At 36.5% G+C, this 17,534-nt stretch overlaps 1 long non-coding RNA gene across 2 annotated transcripts in view; it reads right to left on the bottom strand.

Annotated features, from left to right (window-relative positions):
- LOC123619752 (uncharacterized) overlaps positions 1-17,534 on the bottom strand; it is a 783,931-nt gene that overhangs the window by 303,837 nt on the left and 462,560 nt on the right. For both annotated transcript variants that reach the window (XR_006728403.1, XR_006728402.2), the window contains exon 3: positions 11,721-11,831. This is a non-coding gene — a long non-coding RNA (uncharacterized LOC123619752). The remainder of the gene's footprint in view (positions 1-11,720; positions 11,832-17,534) is intronic.

The raw sequence follows: 17,534 nt of genomic DNA on the forward strand, positions 1-17,534 counted from the left end.
CAATCATGCAATCCCAAATGTCTGTTATCAACATCACTAATGTAATAATTGAGTTTATACTAATAATAATGTAAACAAAGGCCATTTTACTTTGGAAATTGATGAATGGTTATAAAAATGTTTGCCTACCAGCTAAAATTTGGAAAAAAATGTGCAAACAATAGCAAAGATGTGCTAGTTATGGAATATCAGGTCATGAAAAGTGACTTTTCTTCTAAATTTCAAAAGAAACAAACATTTTCTTTCAGTTTAAGGAAGGAAAACTTAAGTTGTTATCATGGTGATCCCAATTTACTCTGGGAGTGTGTCTTACTCAATCTGCTTCTTTTGTATTTTTTCTTATATTAGGGAGAAATTGCTGCTCTAAGGATCTGGATCTGTTCCCTAGGACTGCGTTCCCCATATGACTTAGTTTAACGAGAATAATTTCCAGTCCCAGTCAGGAAATGAAAGCATCGGGCAGTGTAATGAGCATGTGATTGAATTTTTCCAATAGTATAGACTTATTAGCTCTAAAAATTGCAGATTTACATTAATTTTTTCCTACCTCATGATATTGTCCTGTACCTCTTGAATTAGATTTTTTATCCAACTTATTTTGGTTTCAAACTTAGATATTTTCTGGAGACTTAGCACTGGGGCTACATTTATATTCTTAGAGCAGGAATTTTCATTCTGTTTTTCTTTTTTCTTCTGAGACAATTTTAAGAATAGATTTAGTCACAATACAATTTAATCTGTATTCTCAGCTATTTAGAAGAAAACATTGATTAACAATATTGAAGAAACTTGTCTAAAAATATAGCACTGCATGGAACACAGCTCAACAGTCTCTTAAAAGCATCAAGTTTTGTCAAGTACAGTCTAGTTTTGGCCATTACTATAATCAATGATTATTGATTTTCTCACTGATGTTAAGGGAGAAGAAAAATGACATGCTTTTATTTATAAAATCAAATTACATCTAGTTCTGAGCCCCACCAGCCTGGATAGTAGAAAACCTGTCATATTTGGGAGGGAGGTGCTCTTATGTAAGTTTCTCTCCACTTGACACCATCATGGTCTAGGGCTGTGCTGGCAATTCCACCACTCACAGCCTCTGCTCTCCTCACAGCCAACTTGACCCTGGAACCAAAGCAGCATCTCTTGGGGTCTGTTTCCAGACCACCGCTCCACCCACATCAGGGTCCCACTGTCAAGCTGGCATTGCCTGTGTACCCACCATTCTCTTCACTCCTCAGTAACAGAGAGCTACAATCTCAGAGAGGTTGGCCATATTCTGCTTATTCCACTTTTCCCAAGAGACCCATCATCTTTTAGCACTGGAAAATTCAGGCTGTGATCTCAATGAGCTTGTGTTTTCCAAAAACAGTAACAACAAGAGCCAAGCTCAACAATAGTATTTACTATATGTCAGCACTTCAAATGCACTAACTTGTTTAACAATCACAACATGAAGAAAGATTTACTATTATTGTATCCATTGCACAGAGAAGTTAGGTGACTTGTCATTTAGCCAGGAAGTAAAGAACCAGAATTCAAATCCATACATTCTGGCCCGAGAGTCTACGTTCTTAGCCACTACAATGTACACCTTGTCTGTATGACAATCTGTTCATCCTTTCTTAAGTAAGATAAGTAATCACTGACTTCAGGCTATAGAGGCTTGATTATATAGAGTGGTGACTGTGGTTGGGAAAAAAAAGATGTATGAAGAATTTCATTTATTCCTTCATGAGATTTCTCCAGAAGAATGTAAACCACTGTTAAATCCTCAGTTAGGTTATTTTACCATATATATGATACTCATATTATAACTGGGATGGGAGGTAAAGATGTATTTTTTATAGTTTTATCTCAAAGTGTTCTCATCTTTCACAATCATCCACTAGATAATAAAATGGGAAAATTACCAATATCCAATATAGTTGTCAACTTAGTTTGGTTTAATAGTTTAAGCACTCTAAGTATGTCTGATCAATTGGGTTAATTACCTATATTCTCTTATTTTGGAACCCTCCCTCTTTGACTTCTTTGTAAAATGGGATCAGGTATATGGAAAAGGGACTTATGTGATCTCCTGGTGTAGAGTCCTTAGCATCCTCTCCCTTTGCCTTGTGTTTGCTATTCAGTGGCTGATGAGCTTTGAGATGTTACTGGTCTCAGACTTGAATTTTATGTGGCATCTACTGATGACAAATGCAGCAAAAACCACTCATGGCATCTCTCTCTCTCTTTCTCTCTCTCGTTCTCGCTCTCTCTCTCTCTCACTCTCACACTCTCTCTCGGCTTGGTTATAAACCAGGGACAGATTCCTGGATATCATTTTCTCACCTGGGCTCTTTAAGCCCCTCTGAAACCTTACCACATTTTTCATCATGCCTTTGGCTTAGGTGGGCTGCCCTTAACCTCTACTATGGTACTGCCTTGCTGCAGCCTTCCAGAGGAGGCCTGCTGATTCTCTGTTCAGTAGTCAGGCCATCCAGACCAAAAGGAGGTAAAATGGAATACAAATTAGATACCCTCTTTCTCTTTTTCTGTGTCTCTTAACCCTGCTTAAGGTGAACCCTCAGTGCTGGTGTGGAACCTCCTGCCCAGGTCCCTCCTCACAAGGAATCAAATTGATAGATAACAAGACAAGAACTGCCACACTTGTGCTCAGTTACTTTCTCTTATCACTAAGCCAAACCATGCAAGGGGAACTGAATCAAACATCTGATCCCTTTCCTCCCCTTCTTCTTCATTCCATCCTCTCTCTTTGCTCTGTAATCTCCAGGATGAATTTTTTTTTTTATTCTTCTATTTGTAGTCACCTTCTACTCAAAATAACAAGCTCCTTTTCTTACACAGCCCTTTTCTCTAAGTTCTATTTTTGCAATTCGATTTCGTGGCTATGAAAATCTTACTTGCTAGGTAGATGATAAATGGATATTAAAATAACTGTTCTTAGTTTTAATCCCCAACTCCCATCCCTCAAGGTACTATATTAATGTTCTAGTTACTTATAGCTATGTAACAGGCCATCCAGATACTTAGTGATCTAAAACAACAATCATAATTTCTTTTGCTTGCGAATTCACAATTTAAAAAGGATTTGACAGGAACAGACCGAGTTAACTGGGATGGCTCAACTGGGCCTGGATGATGCACTTCCAAGACGGCTTACTCACAGGGCCAGTAAGTTAGTGCTCAGCTGAGGCTACTGACCAGGCATCTCAGTGTCTTTCCACGAGGCCTCTCCATAGCACTGCTTCTTCCTCATTGCATAGAAGATGAGTTTCTTTCTCTCTCAGAGAAAGAGGAAGCTACCAATCTCTTAAGTCTTAGGCCCTGAAATTGGCTAACAATCACCTCTGTTATATTCTTCAAGTCAAAGTTTTCACAGAGCCTCCTGGATTCAAGGGAGTTGGGCGGGGTGGGCAAAGGGAGAGGAGGGCTGGAGGGGGACAGACTCTACCTTTTATAGGTGACAACCATCTGTGGCCACTGTTAACAAACTAGGCTTAATTTAATAATTTTCAGTTATATTAAGTTATTTCTAGGCTTTTGTGGTTAGTTACTGTTTAAAACCACTCGGAGTCAGATCTTCTACTGATGATAAAGAGGTCAGTAAATCCTCTCTCAAAAAAAGAAAACTATAAAACTAGACAAAATTGTCAAAAACAATCATCAACCAAGAGCAAAAACCAAATTAAATGTTTATTTATGAAAATCTGGTGACCACTGGGTAAGAAGAATGGAAATTTGTAGTGTTCTTGTCTGAGGTTGCTCCTATCCCTTCCCACGGCTGAGATGGTGGGATACCAAGGCAGACACGGCCATGAAAATCAGCAACTTTACAGCTGATGGGGGCTGACTCATTTTTGAGAAGAAGGCAAAAACTATCTTCCCAGCTGCACTGCTGGGAAAAATGGGAAACTAGGTAGAAAATGAACAGGGAAAGCACACAGAGCAGCAACAATGAAATAGAAACAGAAAAATCAATAAAGTAGATGAAATAAATAGCTGGCTCTCTAAAAAGATCACAACATTGAGAAATCTTTAGCTGGACTGGCCACAAAAGAGAGAGAGAGAACAAAAATCACCAAAATCAGGTATAAAGGAAGGGACATTGCTACCAACCCTATAGAAATTAAAATATAAGATAATATTATGAATAACTCAGTATCAATAGATTAAGCAAATGTATGTATTTATGGAAAATGTTCTAGGAAAACATAAATTCTCAAAACTGACTAAAGAAGAAACAGGTAATCTAACTAGATCTATAACAAGTAAAAAAATAAAACTAGTAATTAAAACCTTCCCCAAAGAGAAAAGCCCAGGCCCAGTTTCAATGATGATGTCTATCAAATATTTTAAGAAGAAATAATATCAATTCTATACACTTTCCAAAAATATAAAGAGGGAACACTTCTCAACTTACTCTATGAGACAGAAATATCCTGATACCAAAGCCAGAAAAATACATCACAAGAAAACAGCAGAGCAATATCCCTTATGAACATAGATGCAGAACCACCCATAAGAAAACATGAGCAAACTGAATCTAGCAACATATTACAGGATGGCTAGATTCATATAAAGTTAGTCAATGCCGTAAGTCATTTTAGAAATGCAAATTAAAACCACAGGAGATACTACCACACATCTACTAAAATAGCTATAATAAAAATAACTGTTGGTGTCAAGTGATGGCCAAGGTATGAAAAATCTAGAAGTCTCATACATTGCTGGTAGAAAACAGTTTAGCAATTTCTGAATAAATTAAACATAAATATATCATTTCAATCAGCAATTCTATTTCTAGGTATCTAACCAAGAGAAATGAAAGCATATGTCCATGTAAATACTTGTACATGAATATTCATAGCAAAATTATTCATAATAGCAAAAAACTGAAAACAATCCAAATGTCCATCATCTGGTGAATGGATAAAGAAAACATGGTATATCTATACAATAAGTACTCTTCAGTAATAAAAATGAATTAATTACTAGAAAATCTATAATATGAATTATGTCCAAAAATTATGCTAATTGAAATAATCCAGACATAAAAGACTATCTATTTATCATTCAATTTATATGAAATTCCCCCCAAATCCCAAGTGAATCTATAGATACAGAAAGCAGGTTAGTGGTTGTCTGGGGATTCACTGTAAACAGGTAGGAAATTTAAGATAAAGAAAATTTTCTTGAAATAGATTACAGTGGGTCTCACAGCTTTATAAACTTAGTAAATAAATAAATGTCACTGAATTGTACACTTATAATGGGTGCATTTCCTGGCATGTAAATTACACTTCAATAAAGTTGTCTTAAATAAAGCAAGTTGATTTAGTATTTTCTTTCTCCCCAAACCTATCATTTCCTTCTAGGTTGCATTCTTCTACCTCAATAAGCATATCAACACTTTGGAGGCGGTGTGGATGACAAATATATATTCTGCATATGTACTCCAGTCCTACACTAGGACCTGTTGAAATGTATGCACGTTCCAGTAAGATCACTGTCGGCCACCATGTGTGTTCTCATCTGTTGAAATGCCTGCTGACCCACAGTGCTTCAGTCACATAGTTGATACTGCTATCTTGGGGGAGCATCTTTTAGTCTATAATTCTCTTACAGATTTTTTCCTGATGAGAATTCCTCAACAAATCATATGCATGCAAATTCTTGCTTTAGACTCTGCTTCTAGGGAACCTGACCTCTTAGCCCTGACATCCCAAGTGTCATTTCCTATCTACAGACTCTAATCTGCTGTTGGCTAGAGTGCATCTGTAACTTTCCTTCACACAGAGCTCCAGCTTGGACATGGCTCCCTGAATTATCTACTTTACTGTTATTATGCCATGTTGGTGTGGAATAATTTTCTATGATGCCTGCTATCTTCCCAAGCTTTACTCAAGGAATGGACCAAAGGTTCACTCTATTCTCAATTCCCAGAAAGCCATGAGTGGAAATGTGGGGGAGTGGTGCATTCTAATCTAAATACAGACACTTTATCTGTAATCCTTGATGATCCTCCAAAAATCTCCTTGCCTTGGTCTGAAGAACCAAGTTTTCTTCTCAAATCCTTCTCTTTAAAAGCCAAGCGTATATAACGTCTTGTTTGTTAGTTTGGATCCTTTCTCTCTGTTGGGAGTAATAAGCCTGAACTAACAGAAACAGAGATAGTCTGTGACAACAAAGAGAAGTATGGGATTTCAAAAACACCTTGATTCATATTAAAATATCACCTTACCTTATATACTGCGATAACACTCATATATATAGTGTATATAATTCAAAGATATGTGAATGCATTACAATTAATGTTTTTAGTTTTATCCCAGCCTCCATGTAGTCTGATCATTATGATTTAGTGATATATTGGGAGCTTTTCCACAATGCTTAATGATTCTTCAAGTAGATATATTATATATTTACTGGTTGTCCACTTACTAAGTTGACAGTATTCTGAATGGTATTATGTTTTACTACCTAACAGAATGAAGTTCAATGAACTGTCATTATCATTCTCTTTCTTTTAGTACTCTAAAGTACTGATGAGACAACCATACAGAATAATTTATTGAGATAAGATAATGTAATGAAACTGCAGAATTTTTAAAAGCAGATGAAAAGTTGAGTCCCAATCCTGTCTCTTCAGCTTTTGCCAATGGAAAAAAAGGCTTCTACTTTGACTCCTTAAAGTGTCAAGTATTAGTGTAAATGAGGATGGTTTGTTTGGAAAATTAAATGTGATAAATATATAGGGAAGCCCAATTTAAAAATAAAGCCCAGTATAAAACATAAAATATTAAACATTAACATATATTAATGTAATGGAGTGACTCTGTAAGGATGCACTGAGTCCATGAATGGGGAAAATGAGGGCCAAATTTCCAGGCTGAAAGGGTGTGTGTATATATATATATACACACACATATATGTGTATACACACACACACACACACACACACACACACACACACACATAGAGAGAGAGATCTCCTATTGGTTCTATTTCTCTGGAGAACCTTGATAAACCCAGTAATACAGATGATGAAGAGTACAGCTGTTAACAGTTACACAGAAGGTGTGTATGGAGGCCACGTGGCATAATAGAGTGTAATGATGGACCTGGATTCTGCCTCTGTCCTTTCCCAATTGCTGAGAATGTTCTTTGTTAACACGTGATCCTGGCAGTAACACTTAGGAAGAATGGAAGAAAGAAGTTACCCGAGGCCCGTGGACACACCAAGGACACATCATAGCTTCAATTTCCTTATAGGCAGAATAGAAGCAGGGCTGGGGGAACTGGAGATAATGTGTGTGAAGGGCCTAGCACATATTAGGTACTAAGTGAATTGTGCTTCTAATTAGCTCAATATGCATAAAAGGAAACACTCTCTACCATGCCAGCCAAAATAAATGAAATGAGATACTTTGAAAACAAAACGGTGATTTTAACAGACAGTTTTCAGGTTTCATATATCATCTGTAGGCATAATCATTTTTGTACTTTTATTGTTATTACTAAACTTTAATTTTTCTTGTGGTAAGAGGGATGGCAAAAGATGAGGATGAAGGAAGATGTGGCTTTTCAAAATAATGGATATCTCTGGTGCATGTGACAGAATCCTGCCAAGCTATGTGAGATATTCCTAAAATAATAACCTGCCTTCCCACTGCTGCAGAAATAGAAATATTTATTGTCATTACCACCACTATTATCATTATCTCTATTTTCGGAATCCCCTGCCAGACCCATTAATTCTTAAGGGGTTTAGTAGTTTGAGATTCATGTCTGTACAGCTCTACCTAGAAAAGTCAAGAGCACTCTCACCTTAGTTCCTGTATAAACTGAACTCACAGCCTTTCACCACATGGAAACCACCTACCTGGTTGTCCTCTCCTACTCAGCTGTGAAATAGGTCACTTGGTTTCCCAAGTTCAAAACCTCAGATTCATAATTTCCTCATCCATCTCTCTCTACCCCTTTATCTCAGATACAGTCAATACCCTAGATTCTTATCTATCACACCTGCTCAAAGTCTTCTAAATCCCTTCTCTCTACTCCCTGCCAGCTGTGACTATCTTATTTCAAGTCCAGAAGAAAGGGAAATTTTTAATAGTCTTTCCACTATCAACACTTGAGGATGTGTCAGGTTAATGACTCTTGTCCCAAACTTTGCTGTTTTAAAAATTAAAAAATTGAGAGCCAAACTACAATATGAGAGACTCTGGGATGTTCAAATAACAAGAGACTCTTAGTTTTAGGATAAATTAAGAATATCCTCAATTACATTTTTTCTTAAAAGATAATTAGTCAATCCCTCCATGCCCCCCTTTAACTTTGAATTTTTCTTTATTTCAACATTTATTTCATTCCTTGTAAAATATTTATCCTGGGGACTACTCTCTATACTCTAAAAGGTAACCATCAAGTCTTATTCCTCGGTGGGTCTCCTCAAACTCCTAAAAAGTTATTGTATAAGCCATAACAAAATCTGTTATAAATGGTAACTAAAGAGTTTTGCCTTGTACAAAAGAAACAGATGTGAGAGAAACAGCAATGAAACAGTTTTGTGTTAAGGAAATACACAAATGTGCCACTAATCAAAGGTCTGGGATTGAAGGCAGTCTTCAAAGACAACCCCAAAGGATAAGCAGAGAAGGTATTTCAGTGTATACTAGAGGTCTCCTAATCTGAAAAACAATAAAGATGCTTTTTTCTTTACACACATCACAAAACAGGGATTATTATAAAAATTATGAAATATTCTATCTCTAGAGACCCCTTTAAAAGCCTCACTTTAGCAAGAGAGGAGAAGGGGAGAAATTATCTTCTCACCTTACAATCAGTTTCAGACGTTTGGAGGGAAACCGGAGCAGACGCTGTGGGCTCCCTGCCCGTGTGCGCCAGCCCTCACACACTTCAGTGCACGCTGGCTGGATCTGCAGTACCAGCACCTGCAGTCCTTTGCCTGAAGGCTTTCTCGAGTCAACAAAGCTTGCTTTGCCCACCTGTTCAGCATTCTGGATATGTTTGGGTATTAACTTCCCCTGGGAGTAGCCTTCAACCAGTTAATGAAAGGAATTGGTGTATAAATACCCTAGCAACCTTATCCCTCGGGTAGAATAACCCTTACATATATGCTCTGCACCAACTTTCAGGGTTTCCCCAGCAGGATTAAGCTCTGGTAGACCACAGTGGTGGGAGCCTTAATAATGTGCACTTTATTGATCGGTTTGTCTTATCTCTATTCTTCATTTTCCTACAACTGCTTTCTTCTCTTCCCAGATAAATTACTTATACATTCATCTATATCTCAAGATCTGTTTCTGATATACACCAACCAAGACTCTAACCATCCCTTCCATCAAAAAAAAAAAAAAAAAAAAAAAAAAAAAAAAAAAAAGAACTGACGGATAAATCAGAAATAGTGAAAACTAAGACAAATTCATCTCTGAATTCAATTCAGCAACTAATTATTGAGCAACTCCTGTGCCAGGAACTGTGCAAAGATGCATAGCACTTAAACTTTGATCTGAAAGAGATCGTTAATTTCAACAGTAGACAATTACAGAATTTTTTTTTGAAGTGTAATAATCAGTACCCCCAGAAATAGCTATTAAGCCAAGAACAGAAAGTATCCAAACCCTGTCAGTGTGGAACCGTGAAGTAATGAAACACTTGCCAAAAGAAGAAAGACTTCATCTGCCTGGTTATTCCAGGCAGAAGTAGAAAGGGGATGATCAGATAAAGGGAACAAATGCACAGAACAGCACGGTACAGTCTGCCTCATTACAAAAATGTTGGGAAGACATCGAGAGGCTGGATGATATGCTGAGTCAGAGCATGACCACGGAAACCAGACTGTATGGGTTCAAATCCTAGCTTTTCTAGTTATTGTCTGTGTGACCTGGGCAAACCAGTTAATCTCACCGTGCTTCAATTCATTCATCTATAAATTAAGATGCCTATCTCTTACTTTTTTGTCATTTAGAAATTGTAATATAGGTAAAAGGTTTAGAACAGTAACTGGCATATTTAAAGTGCTGAATAAATGATAATTTTGATTTATTATCATGGCTAGTTAACTTACAGGGAAAGTAATAGGAGAAAAAGCTGGTAAGGTCAACAGGAGACAAATCATGCAGGGTCCTGGATCCCAGGCTAAGGAACTTTTCATCTTTGAGGGCAAGAGGCAGCAAACTATGTATGACCCACTGGCCAAATCCAACCTACCGCCTGCTTCTGTAAGTAAAGTTGTATTGGAATACAGCTACACTCATTAATTTGTATACTGTCTGTGACTATTTCATGCTACAATGGCACAGTTGAGCTGTTGTGACATACCATATGGCCCACAAAGTCAACAATATTTACTATCTGACCTTTTACAGGAAAAAAAAAACCCAGCTATATTTGGAAAGAAATAATATGCAGAGTAAAGGATGAGTTGTATGGAGTAAAAATCTGTAGGCAGAGTTAGATGGTCATTCCACAGGTCAAAGTTAAAGCTGATGACTTTAATAAACCAGATTTCATAGATTCAGAAGAGGAAGCGTTCAGTATATAGATGAAGGAGTGAAGGAAGAATATACTGGGAGTTGATAAAGAATCCAATTAAACTTGCAGGCTACAGGGCACATTTAGACTATAGATAAGTTATTTATTCCAAAGCATTCTTATATTTTAAATTTGTTGTCAATATTTAAAGAAGAAAGATATCACTAATAAAACCTGAATATCTGGTTTCTTTGGAAAAATTGGAAGATATGGCAAATGTTTGCTCATAGGTGTGAACTGGCAGAACCTTCTGTAGCTGGAAGGCAGCTGCCGTATTTACATGAGGCATTTACTTCCAATATGTCACCTCTTCCACTATTTCCTATTGTATTACAACTGAGTCAGCTTCATTCATGTCATCAACATAGTCTGAGTCCTCTAATTCAAGAGTGCTACATCCTGCTGCTTATGGGTGCAAGGGCATGGAGTATGGGAGAAGAACCGGTTTTCTCTCAAAACACATACAAAAACTGTGGCCTTGAGGAAAAGCCACGTTTTGCAAAGAACAAGTGAGGAGAGAGAACCAAACCAAGAAGCTGAGGTGTGAATCAATTTGTTCATGAAAGAACAGAGGTTTACAATGGCAGAGGAGAAACATGTTTCAGAGCAATTGCATGGAGTGTCAAGGGGGAGAAGGCTCATAACAGGATAAAGATAACTGAATAAACAAGGATTGGTAACCAGAAATGTTTCATTTTGGTTGATGCATGAGATTACTAAGATAAGAGTAACAGAAAGAACTGATTAGCTTCAGAGTCCTCACCCTTTCTGTAAAGTTGCTGTGGTGTTAGAGCCAGCTGTGGGTAGGTTACGGTTAGCATTGTCAGAGATGCTGCCTGCAAATCTGTCCAAGTTAATTAGAACTATCCTTAGACTAAACAGAGTCACAATGAGGTCTCTGTCAGGTAAGCCCTAGAAAAAAATGCTGAATTGGTCCAGTTAAACAATGTCTGTGGTTGCTTTGAAGTCTAAGAGCGCATATTTCTAACATCTTCAGAAATGAAGGGGGGAAAAGTCATCAAAAACTACAAGTGCCTTAAAAGGAAGCTGTCATCTCAAGATTTTTCCCTTTTCTGCTTCTTAAAGAATAGATAACTCCTTTTGTTCACTGAGCACACTGATGAGGTCTGTATATGGAAAAGCACTGCCCCAAGTACCTGCAGATGTTGGTCTTCTCACCCTGCATCCTGGGTCTTCATCTGCCACCTTCTATTTTTCTCTTTATTATGCTTTGATTTTCTGTCTTTTTAATCCCAGGAGTCACTTATCTATTAGAAAACAAAATAGGGACTATAGTGAATGGGGAGATGTTATTAAAACTCTCAATATCTACCCTTTCAATATCTATTATTACCTTTTCCACTGTAACAGAGAGAAACACTTCCTAGGTCTCACATAATGGAATATTTACTCCAATCCTTCAGTGTCCATCCCAGAAAATCCTATAAAGATGTATTTTTATTCCATTAGTTGTTAGTAACAGCCACAGTGGAATGTCACTTCCCAGTCACATCCATCCAGACACTGCAATAGAGGAATCAACCTTGACCAGGATGAAAAACCGAAGGCTTTGAACTACTTAATAGGGAAAAGTCTTACCCTACATGCTTGAGATGAAAAGACATTTTAATGTCTGTATTCTTGGCTGAAGATGATTTTTTATTCCAAATGAAATATTTTACATTTCAGAAATATGAAATTGCATAAGGTGTTGATGTAGATACCAAGAGTGATAAAGTCTGGTAAATAAATTCTGGTAAATAAATTTCTTCTCCCAGAAATTATCAATGGGGAAGGAAATAGAGAAAAGGCAGTATTCAAAGAAATGGTTATAAATACATAAGAAAATTATAACAATAGTATCCCTTATTCAGTTAAGAGAAAGGTTATAAAATATTGCATAAAGTGCTATTTCCCTTTTAGACTAAGATTCACTCTGGTCTGTGTCCTGAGGGGAAAGTCTACTTGGAAATACGTAAGTAAGAATTGTGGAGGACTCTTGAGGAGTTAGTGCATACAGCTCTCTTCAGTGTTTCATAAAGCTGATTTCCCACAAAGTTTTTAAGAAAGGAGGAAGGAAAAGATGAGACAGGAAATACAACTCCCTAATGACTCCTCTCTTGACCCACAAATACAAGGAAAGGATGAGAGAGCACAAAGTTAAACCATCATAGCTCAAACTTCTGCTAGAATTAGAAGTTCTCTACTTAATGGAAAAAAGGAAAGCTGTCAGTTTATATTTAGACCTCTTAAATCCTAAAGAGAATAAGAATACAGAGTTTATTTTTTTCTTCTTTTCTCCCCTTTTTTTTAATGATGACTTAGATTCATGATCTTTTAAAGTTATATATATATATATATATATATATATGTCTCTCCTCATCCTTTTCTAGACATAGAAAAAATGCTCCACTGGTAAAGACTTGATGCAATTCTTCCTTTCTTTATGATACAAAATTTGATTTCTATTCAGTGTGAGTTGAATTAAAAACTATTCATGTGCCACAATCCTCTCGAATAGAAAAAACTGAAGAGATCAAAACAACCATTTATTTTCTCCACTAGACACAGAGGTCAAGATCCAATGGTGTGTCACAATCTGTTGTGAGCTCTGTTGCAAGTAATTTGTTACTATTAATAGTTCAAAGTTTGCAAATGATTTACTTTTGTTTGTAAGTTACAGGGAAGTCAAGGTTATCCTGAAATGTCACTCTCACTCAGCTGTCTTCTGAAATCCTCTCTGAGAAAAGGAGAGGCTTTATAATCAGGTTGCAGGTAAGCGAATGTGACCCACTGTTTGTTTTCGGAGGTAAAAAGGTTAAAACCACTTTATTAGAGGGCAGACAGCAAAACACCCCATAGATACTGAAAACAAGGTGCCTTCTGAAAGTTAAACTAGAAAATCAATGTAAGATGGATGTGATCAGAGACATGTAAAGTCATTCTTAAGAACAGGGTGTGTGGTGCCATGCACTGAGAGAAACTCCAGGCATCTCTCATGAGGATGAGTGTCTCAGGCCCTCAGCCAGCAAATATTTGAATGGCTCAAGTCTTTCGTCTGAATCATGTGCTCAGAAAGTGCACTTCTAAGTCTTTTTTTTTTTTTTTATGTTTTTTTCCCCTTCAAAGAGTGTAAGTATCTAAGACTTTTGACATTTATAATTCTATCATAAATTAATACATCAGCATTCTGGTTTTATGACCAAATGAAATGTATTGACACTCTGGTTTGTTCCAGATCCATTGCTAGGCACTAAATTAGCACAGATACTTAAGAGTCTTCTTTTCACTGAAACTTCCAATGAGAAATTAATGTGAGCTTGTTCCTAAAAGGTTAATATACTCCCTCGATGTGCTCAGAAAATCATGTTTATGAGCCTACAAAATTGAGGAACAGACTGGATTGTGGTGAATCCATCAAAATAAATAGCATCTAATGAAGCCTCATGAGGACCAAACAACTGATCTCAACTGAAAAAAATCCCACATCACAATTCTCTTTGTGTTTATATAAAGTTTTAGTCATCATGGAAAGCCACCGTCACTGAGCTAAAACTCTGACGATCAGAGTCCACTGTTTATTAGCTTTAATGGTTGTAAATAAGTTACCATCTTTGAGACTCAGTTTTCTTACGTATGAAATGAGACTAATCATTCTTCCTGTTACTCCACACGTATGTTGTGAGGATAGAACATAGGGGCAGAAGTAGGGGACCAAACTGTGTTCTAACACAGAGTTATAACCAATAGCCACTATGCGCCAGGTAGCATGTTAGACAGTTTCCCCATGTTCTCTTTTTTAACCTTCACAGCAACCCTCACTTTAGGCATTATTTCCTTCAAAGTCGACTTTCTCTAGGTCACATCACATAGTGGCAGAACTAGAATTTGAAAACCTGTCTGCCTGCAGGTGTACGTCTCCATCACTTCACCCTGCCTGTATCATTGGAAGCTGTTCTATTGTTTCCCTCCCAAGTAAATGATCTGAGAGTAAAACTGTCCCCTACCTCATTTGCGCTGTTCTTTGCTCGTAACAATTTTTCTACTTGGAAGGTTATTTTTTCCCCCTATAACTAATTCTTACCCATTCTTCAAGCTGATTATATTTCTCTAGGCAACACTGATTTTTCCTCCCTATAAAATCTGATATATGTATACTACTTCATTGTCTCATACAGTTAACATGTTGTATTTTTAGTTATCATTTCACATGTCTTGTTTCCTCAGCTAAACGGAAATTTCCTTTGGGTAAAAGAATGTTTCAGTACTCCTCTAGGACCATGTCATTGTAGCACCATGCCATCAAAAACACAGGTTTTCAAATGTGTTTTCTATTGATATATTTAAAAATATTATAAGACATAGACCAAAAAGATGATCACTAAAATAGGTAGTCTAATCTAATCCCACCTATGTTACAGGAAAAGATATTCATTTTTACAATATTTCTCTTACATTCAAAAATATTATAATGTGATGAAAGTAAAAAGTATTTTATTGCTTGGATATAACCATTGCTATTATTTTGTGTGTGTATATCTCCCTATTTTTTCTATACATGGCTATATTTATAAACTTTGAATTAAAAGAAACTTGAATGTCAAGGAATTTTATTTTGTCATACAATTTTTAACTTACATATAATATAGAGAACATATTCCATATTATTATACAGTTTCTCATTATGTCATTTTAATATGTGTATTATTTTTTCATGTTTATTAATTTGCTTTATGTTTCAGCATTTCTGTCAACTCATTAATTGAGCTCTTTCCTCACTTCTCCATTTTTCTCACCACAGCAACCATTATCAGATTATTATATAATAATTCAGAGTTAGTCAGATATATGTAGAAGCTAACTATAGAAATCTGTGTATCCATCTTTTAAAAAACAATGATGGAATCATACCATATATACTGTTTCTTACCTTGCCTTTTCATTCAATAATATATTTTAGAGATTGTTCCATATCAATACATGCAGATTTGTTCTCACTCCTCTTAATGGCCACATAGTAGTCCATTGTATGGATTTATCATAATTTATATAATCAATCCCCTATCTAATTAATTTCTTACCCATATGAATTGCTATACATACATACTTTCTATATTCCAATGATCCATCATATTGTCTTTTCTAACAAGCCTCAATCCCTGTTCTCCCTAGAGGCTTTGCTTCTGGGTCCTTCCATTCTTGAGTTTCTTCCATCTGAACTGATTACTCTATGTGCCACAAGCAAAGCTGCCACCCTGGCACTACTGCTCACCTCTCTCCTGGAGTCCACTCTTCCCTAAATACTATAATTTCCTCTTCCTTAGTTAACTCCCTCATTTTGCTCTTAGCACATTCTCCAGTATCTACCTAAGTAAGTGCATCTGGATCATTAGATGTCTGAGCTGTTTATTTGACTTTATATTTATTTTGGTTGAATGCAGAATTCCATATAGAAAATATCTTTGATCCAACTCTTAAAGGTATTGCTTCCTTGACTTCTAGCACCCAGAGCAGTTATTAGGAAAGCCAGGGCCCTTCAGTACCTTGTACATTGACCTTTTTGCCCCTATGGTTAAGTCTGAATATATTTTACTGTTTTCTAGTTTTCAGAATTGTTTTGCAGTCATTTTTGATGACATTCAATATTCTATTTTCTTTGATAGAGTTCATTTATTACCCTCAGTGGAATCTGGAGAAGAAGAGGCAATAAATACATGTACTAATTCACCATCTCTAAAGCCCAGTATTAACTATTGTGCTTCTACTGAATATCAAAGAAGTCTGTAGGTTTTCACTTTCACTAACACTTGAACATCTTTGTGGCTAAGTAGAAATCATAATTATTTCTTAGGTTATATTAAAGGTCAAACTCATGCATAAAGTGTTTACAAAATTTCTGATGCATTTGATAGATTCTTTTAAGTGTATTCATTTTCTGTTGCTGCATAATAACTTACCACAAATGTAGAGGCTTATCTCACAGTTTCCAGTGGGTCAGGAGTCTGAGCATGACTTTACTGGGTCCTCTGCTCAGAATCTAACAAGGCAGCAATTTGTTTGTTGGTCAGGGCTGCATTCCCATCTGAGGCTCAGGAGCCTCTTCCAACCTGACGTGATTGGCACAATTCACTGTAGGACACATGGTGGCTTATTTCTCCTAGGCCAAGAGGAAATGGAGTACTGGATCTCAGGGAAGGCCTAAGACCTCTTTTAAACTGATTAAGAACCTTGATTTCATCTGTCAAATCTGTTTACCCTGGCCATATAATGTAACACAATCATGAAAATGACAGCTATCTTTCCATAGATCTCTCCCACACTGAAGAGACGGGAGATTATACAGGACATGGAAACCTGGCAAGAACAAGGAGAAAGGGGATTGGTCTTAGAGGGTCATCTCAGAAGTCTGCCTACCACAGCAAGTTACACTAAGAAAAATCTATGTATTACAGACATACTCCAGTTTTTAAAATCATTATAATTAAATTTAAAATCATTATAATTAAATTAAAATCCAAAGAAGTACAAGAACTATTTACTCAAAGTATGTTTACTCTGGTTTTTTTTTACCACTTGATTTTAAACAACATTCATTCATTATTCATACAACAAAATTTTGACAAACCTCTACCCATTACTTTCCCTCTGTTTACCATGGCTTTTCAAAGACCCTATTTAATTCTTAAATGAAGTCCTGTATAGTGTATACTTTTCAAAAACTAGAGGAAAATACAATGGCACTGTTTCCAGATTTTTACCAAAAATATAATTAGACATTAGTATTTTTCCAGGCATTCTGCTGGTCAGTGAGTATGGACAATGCACAAGTAAGCAAACCAAAGTCCTTGGTCTTGTGTGATCAACAGTGACAAGTTTAACAAGTGTTCCAGTGAAGTAAAGAATTCCTGAGAAAGGGCTTTTTAAACATGAAACCAATGGAAGCACTCACAAAGGAAAATGATGGTAAACTG

This window comes from Camelus bactrianus, chromosome 8, assembly GCF_048773025.1.
Source record: "Camelus bactrianus isolate YW-2024 breed Bactrian camel chromosome 8, ASM4877302v1, whole genome shotgun sequence".
NCBI lineage: Eukaryota > Metazoa > Chordata > Mammalia > Artiodactyla > Camelidae > Camelus > Camelus bactrianus.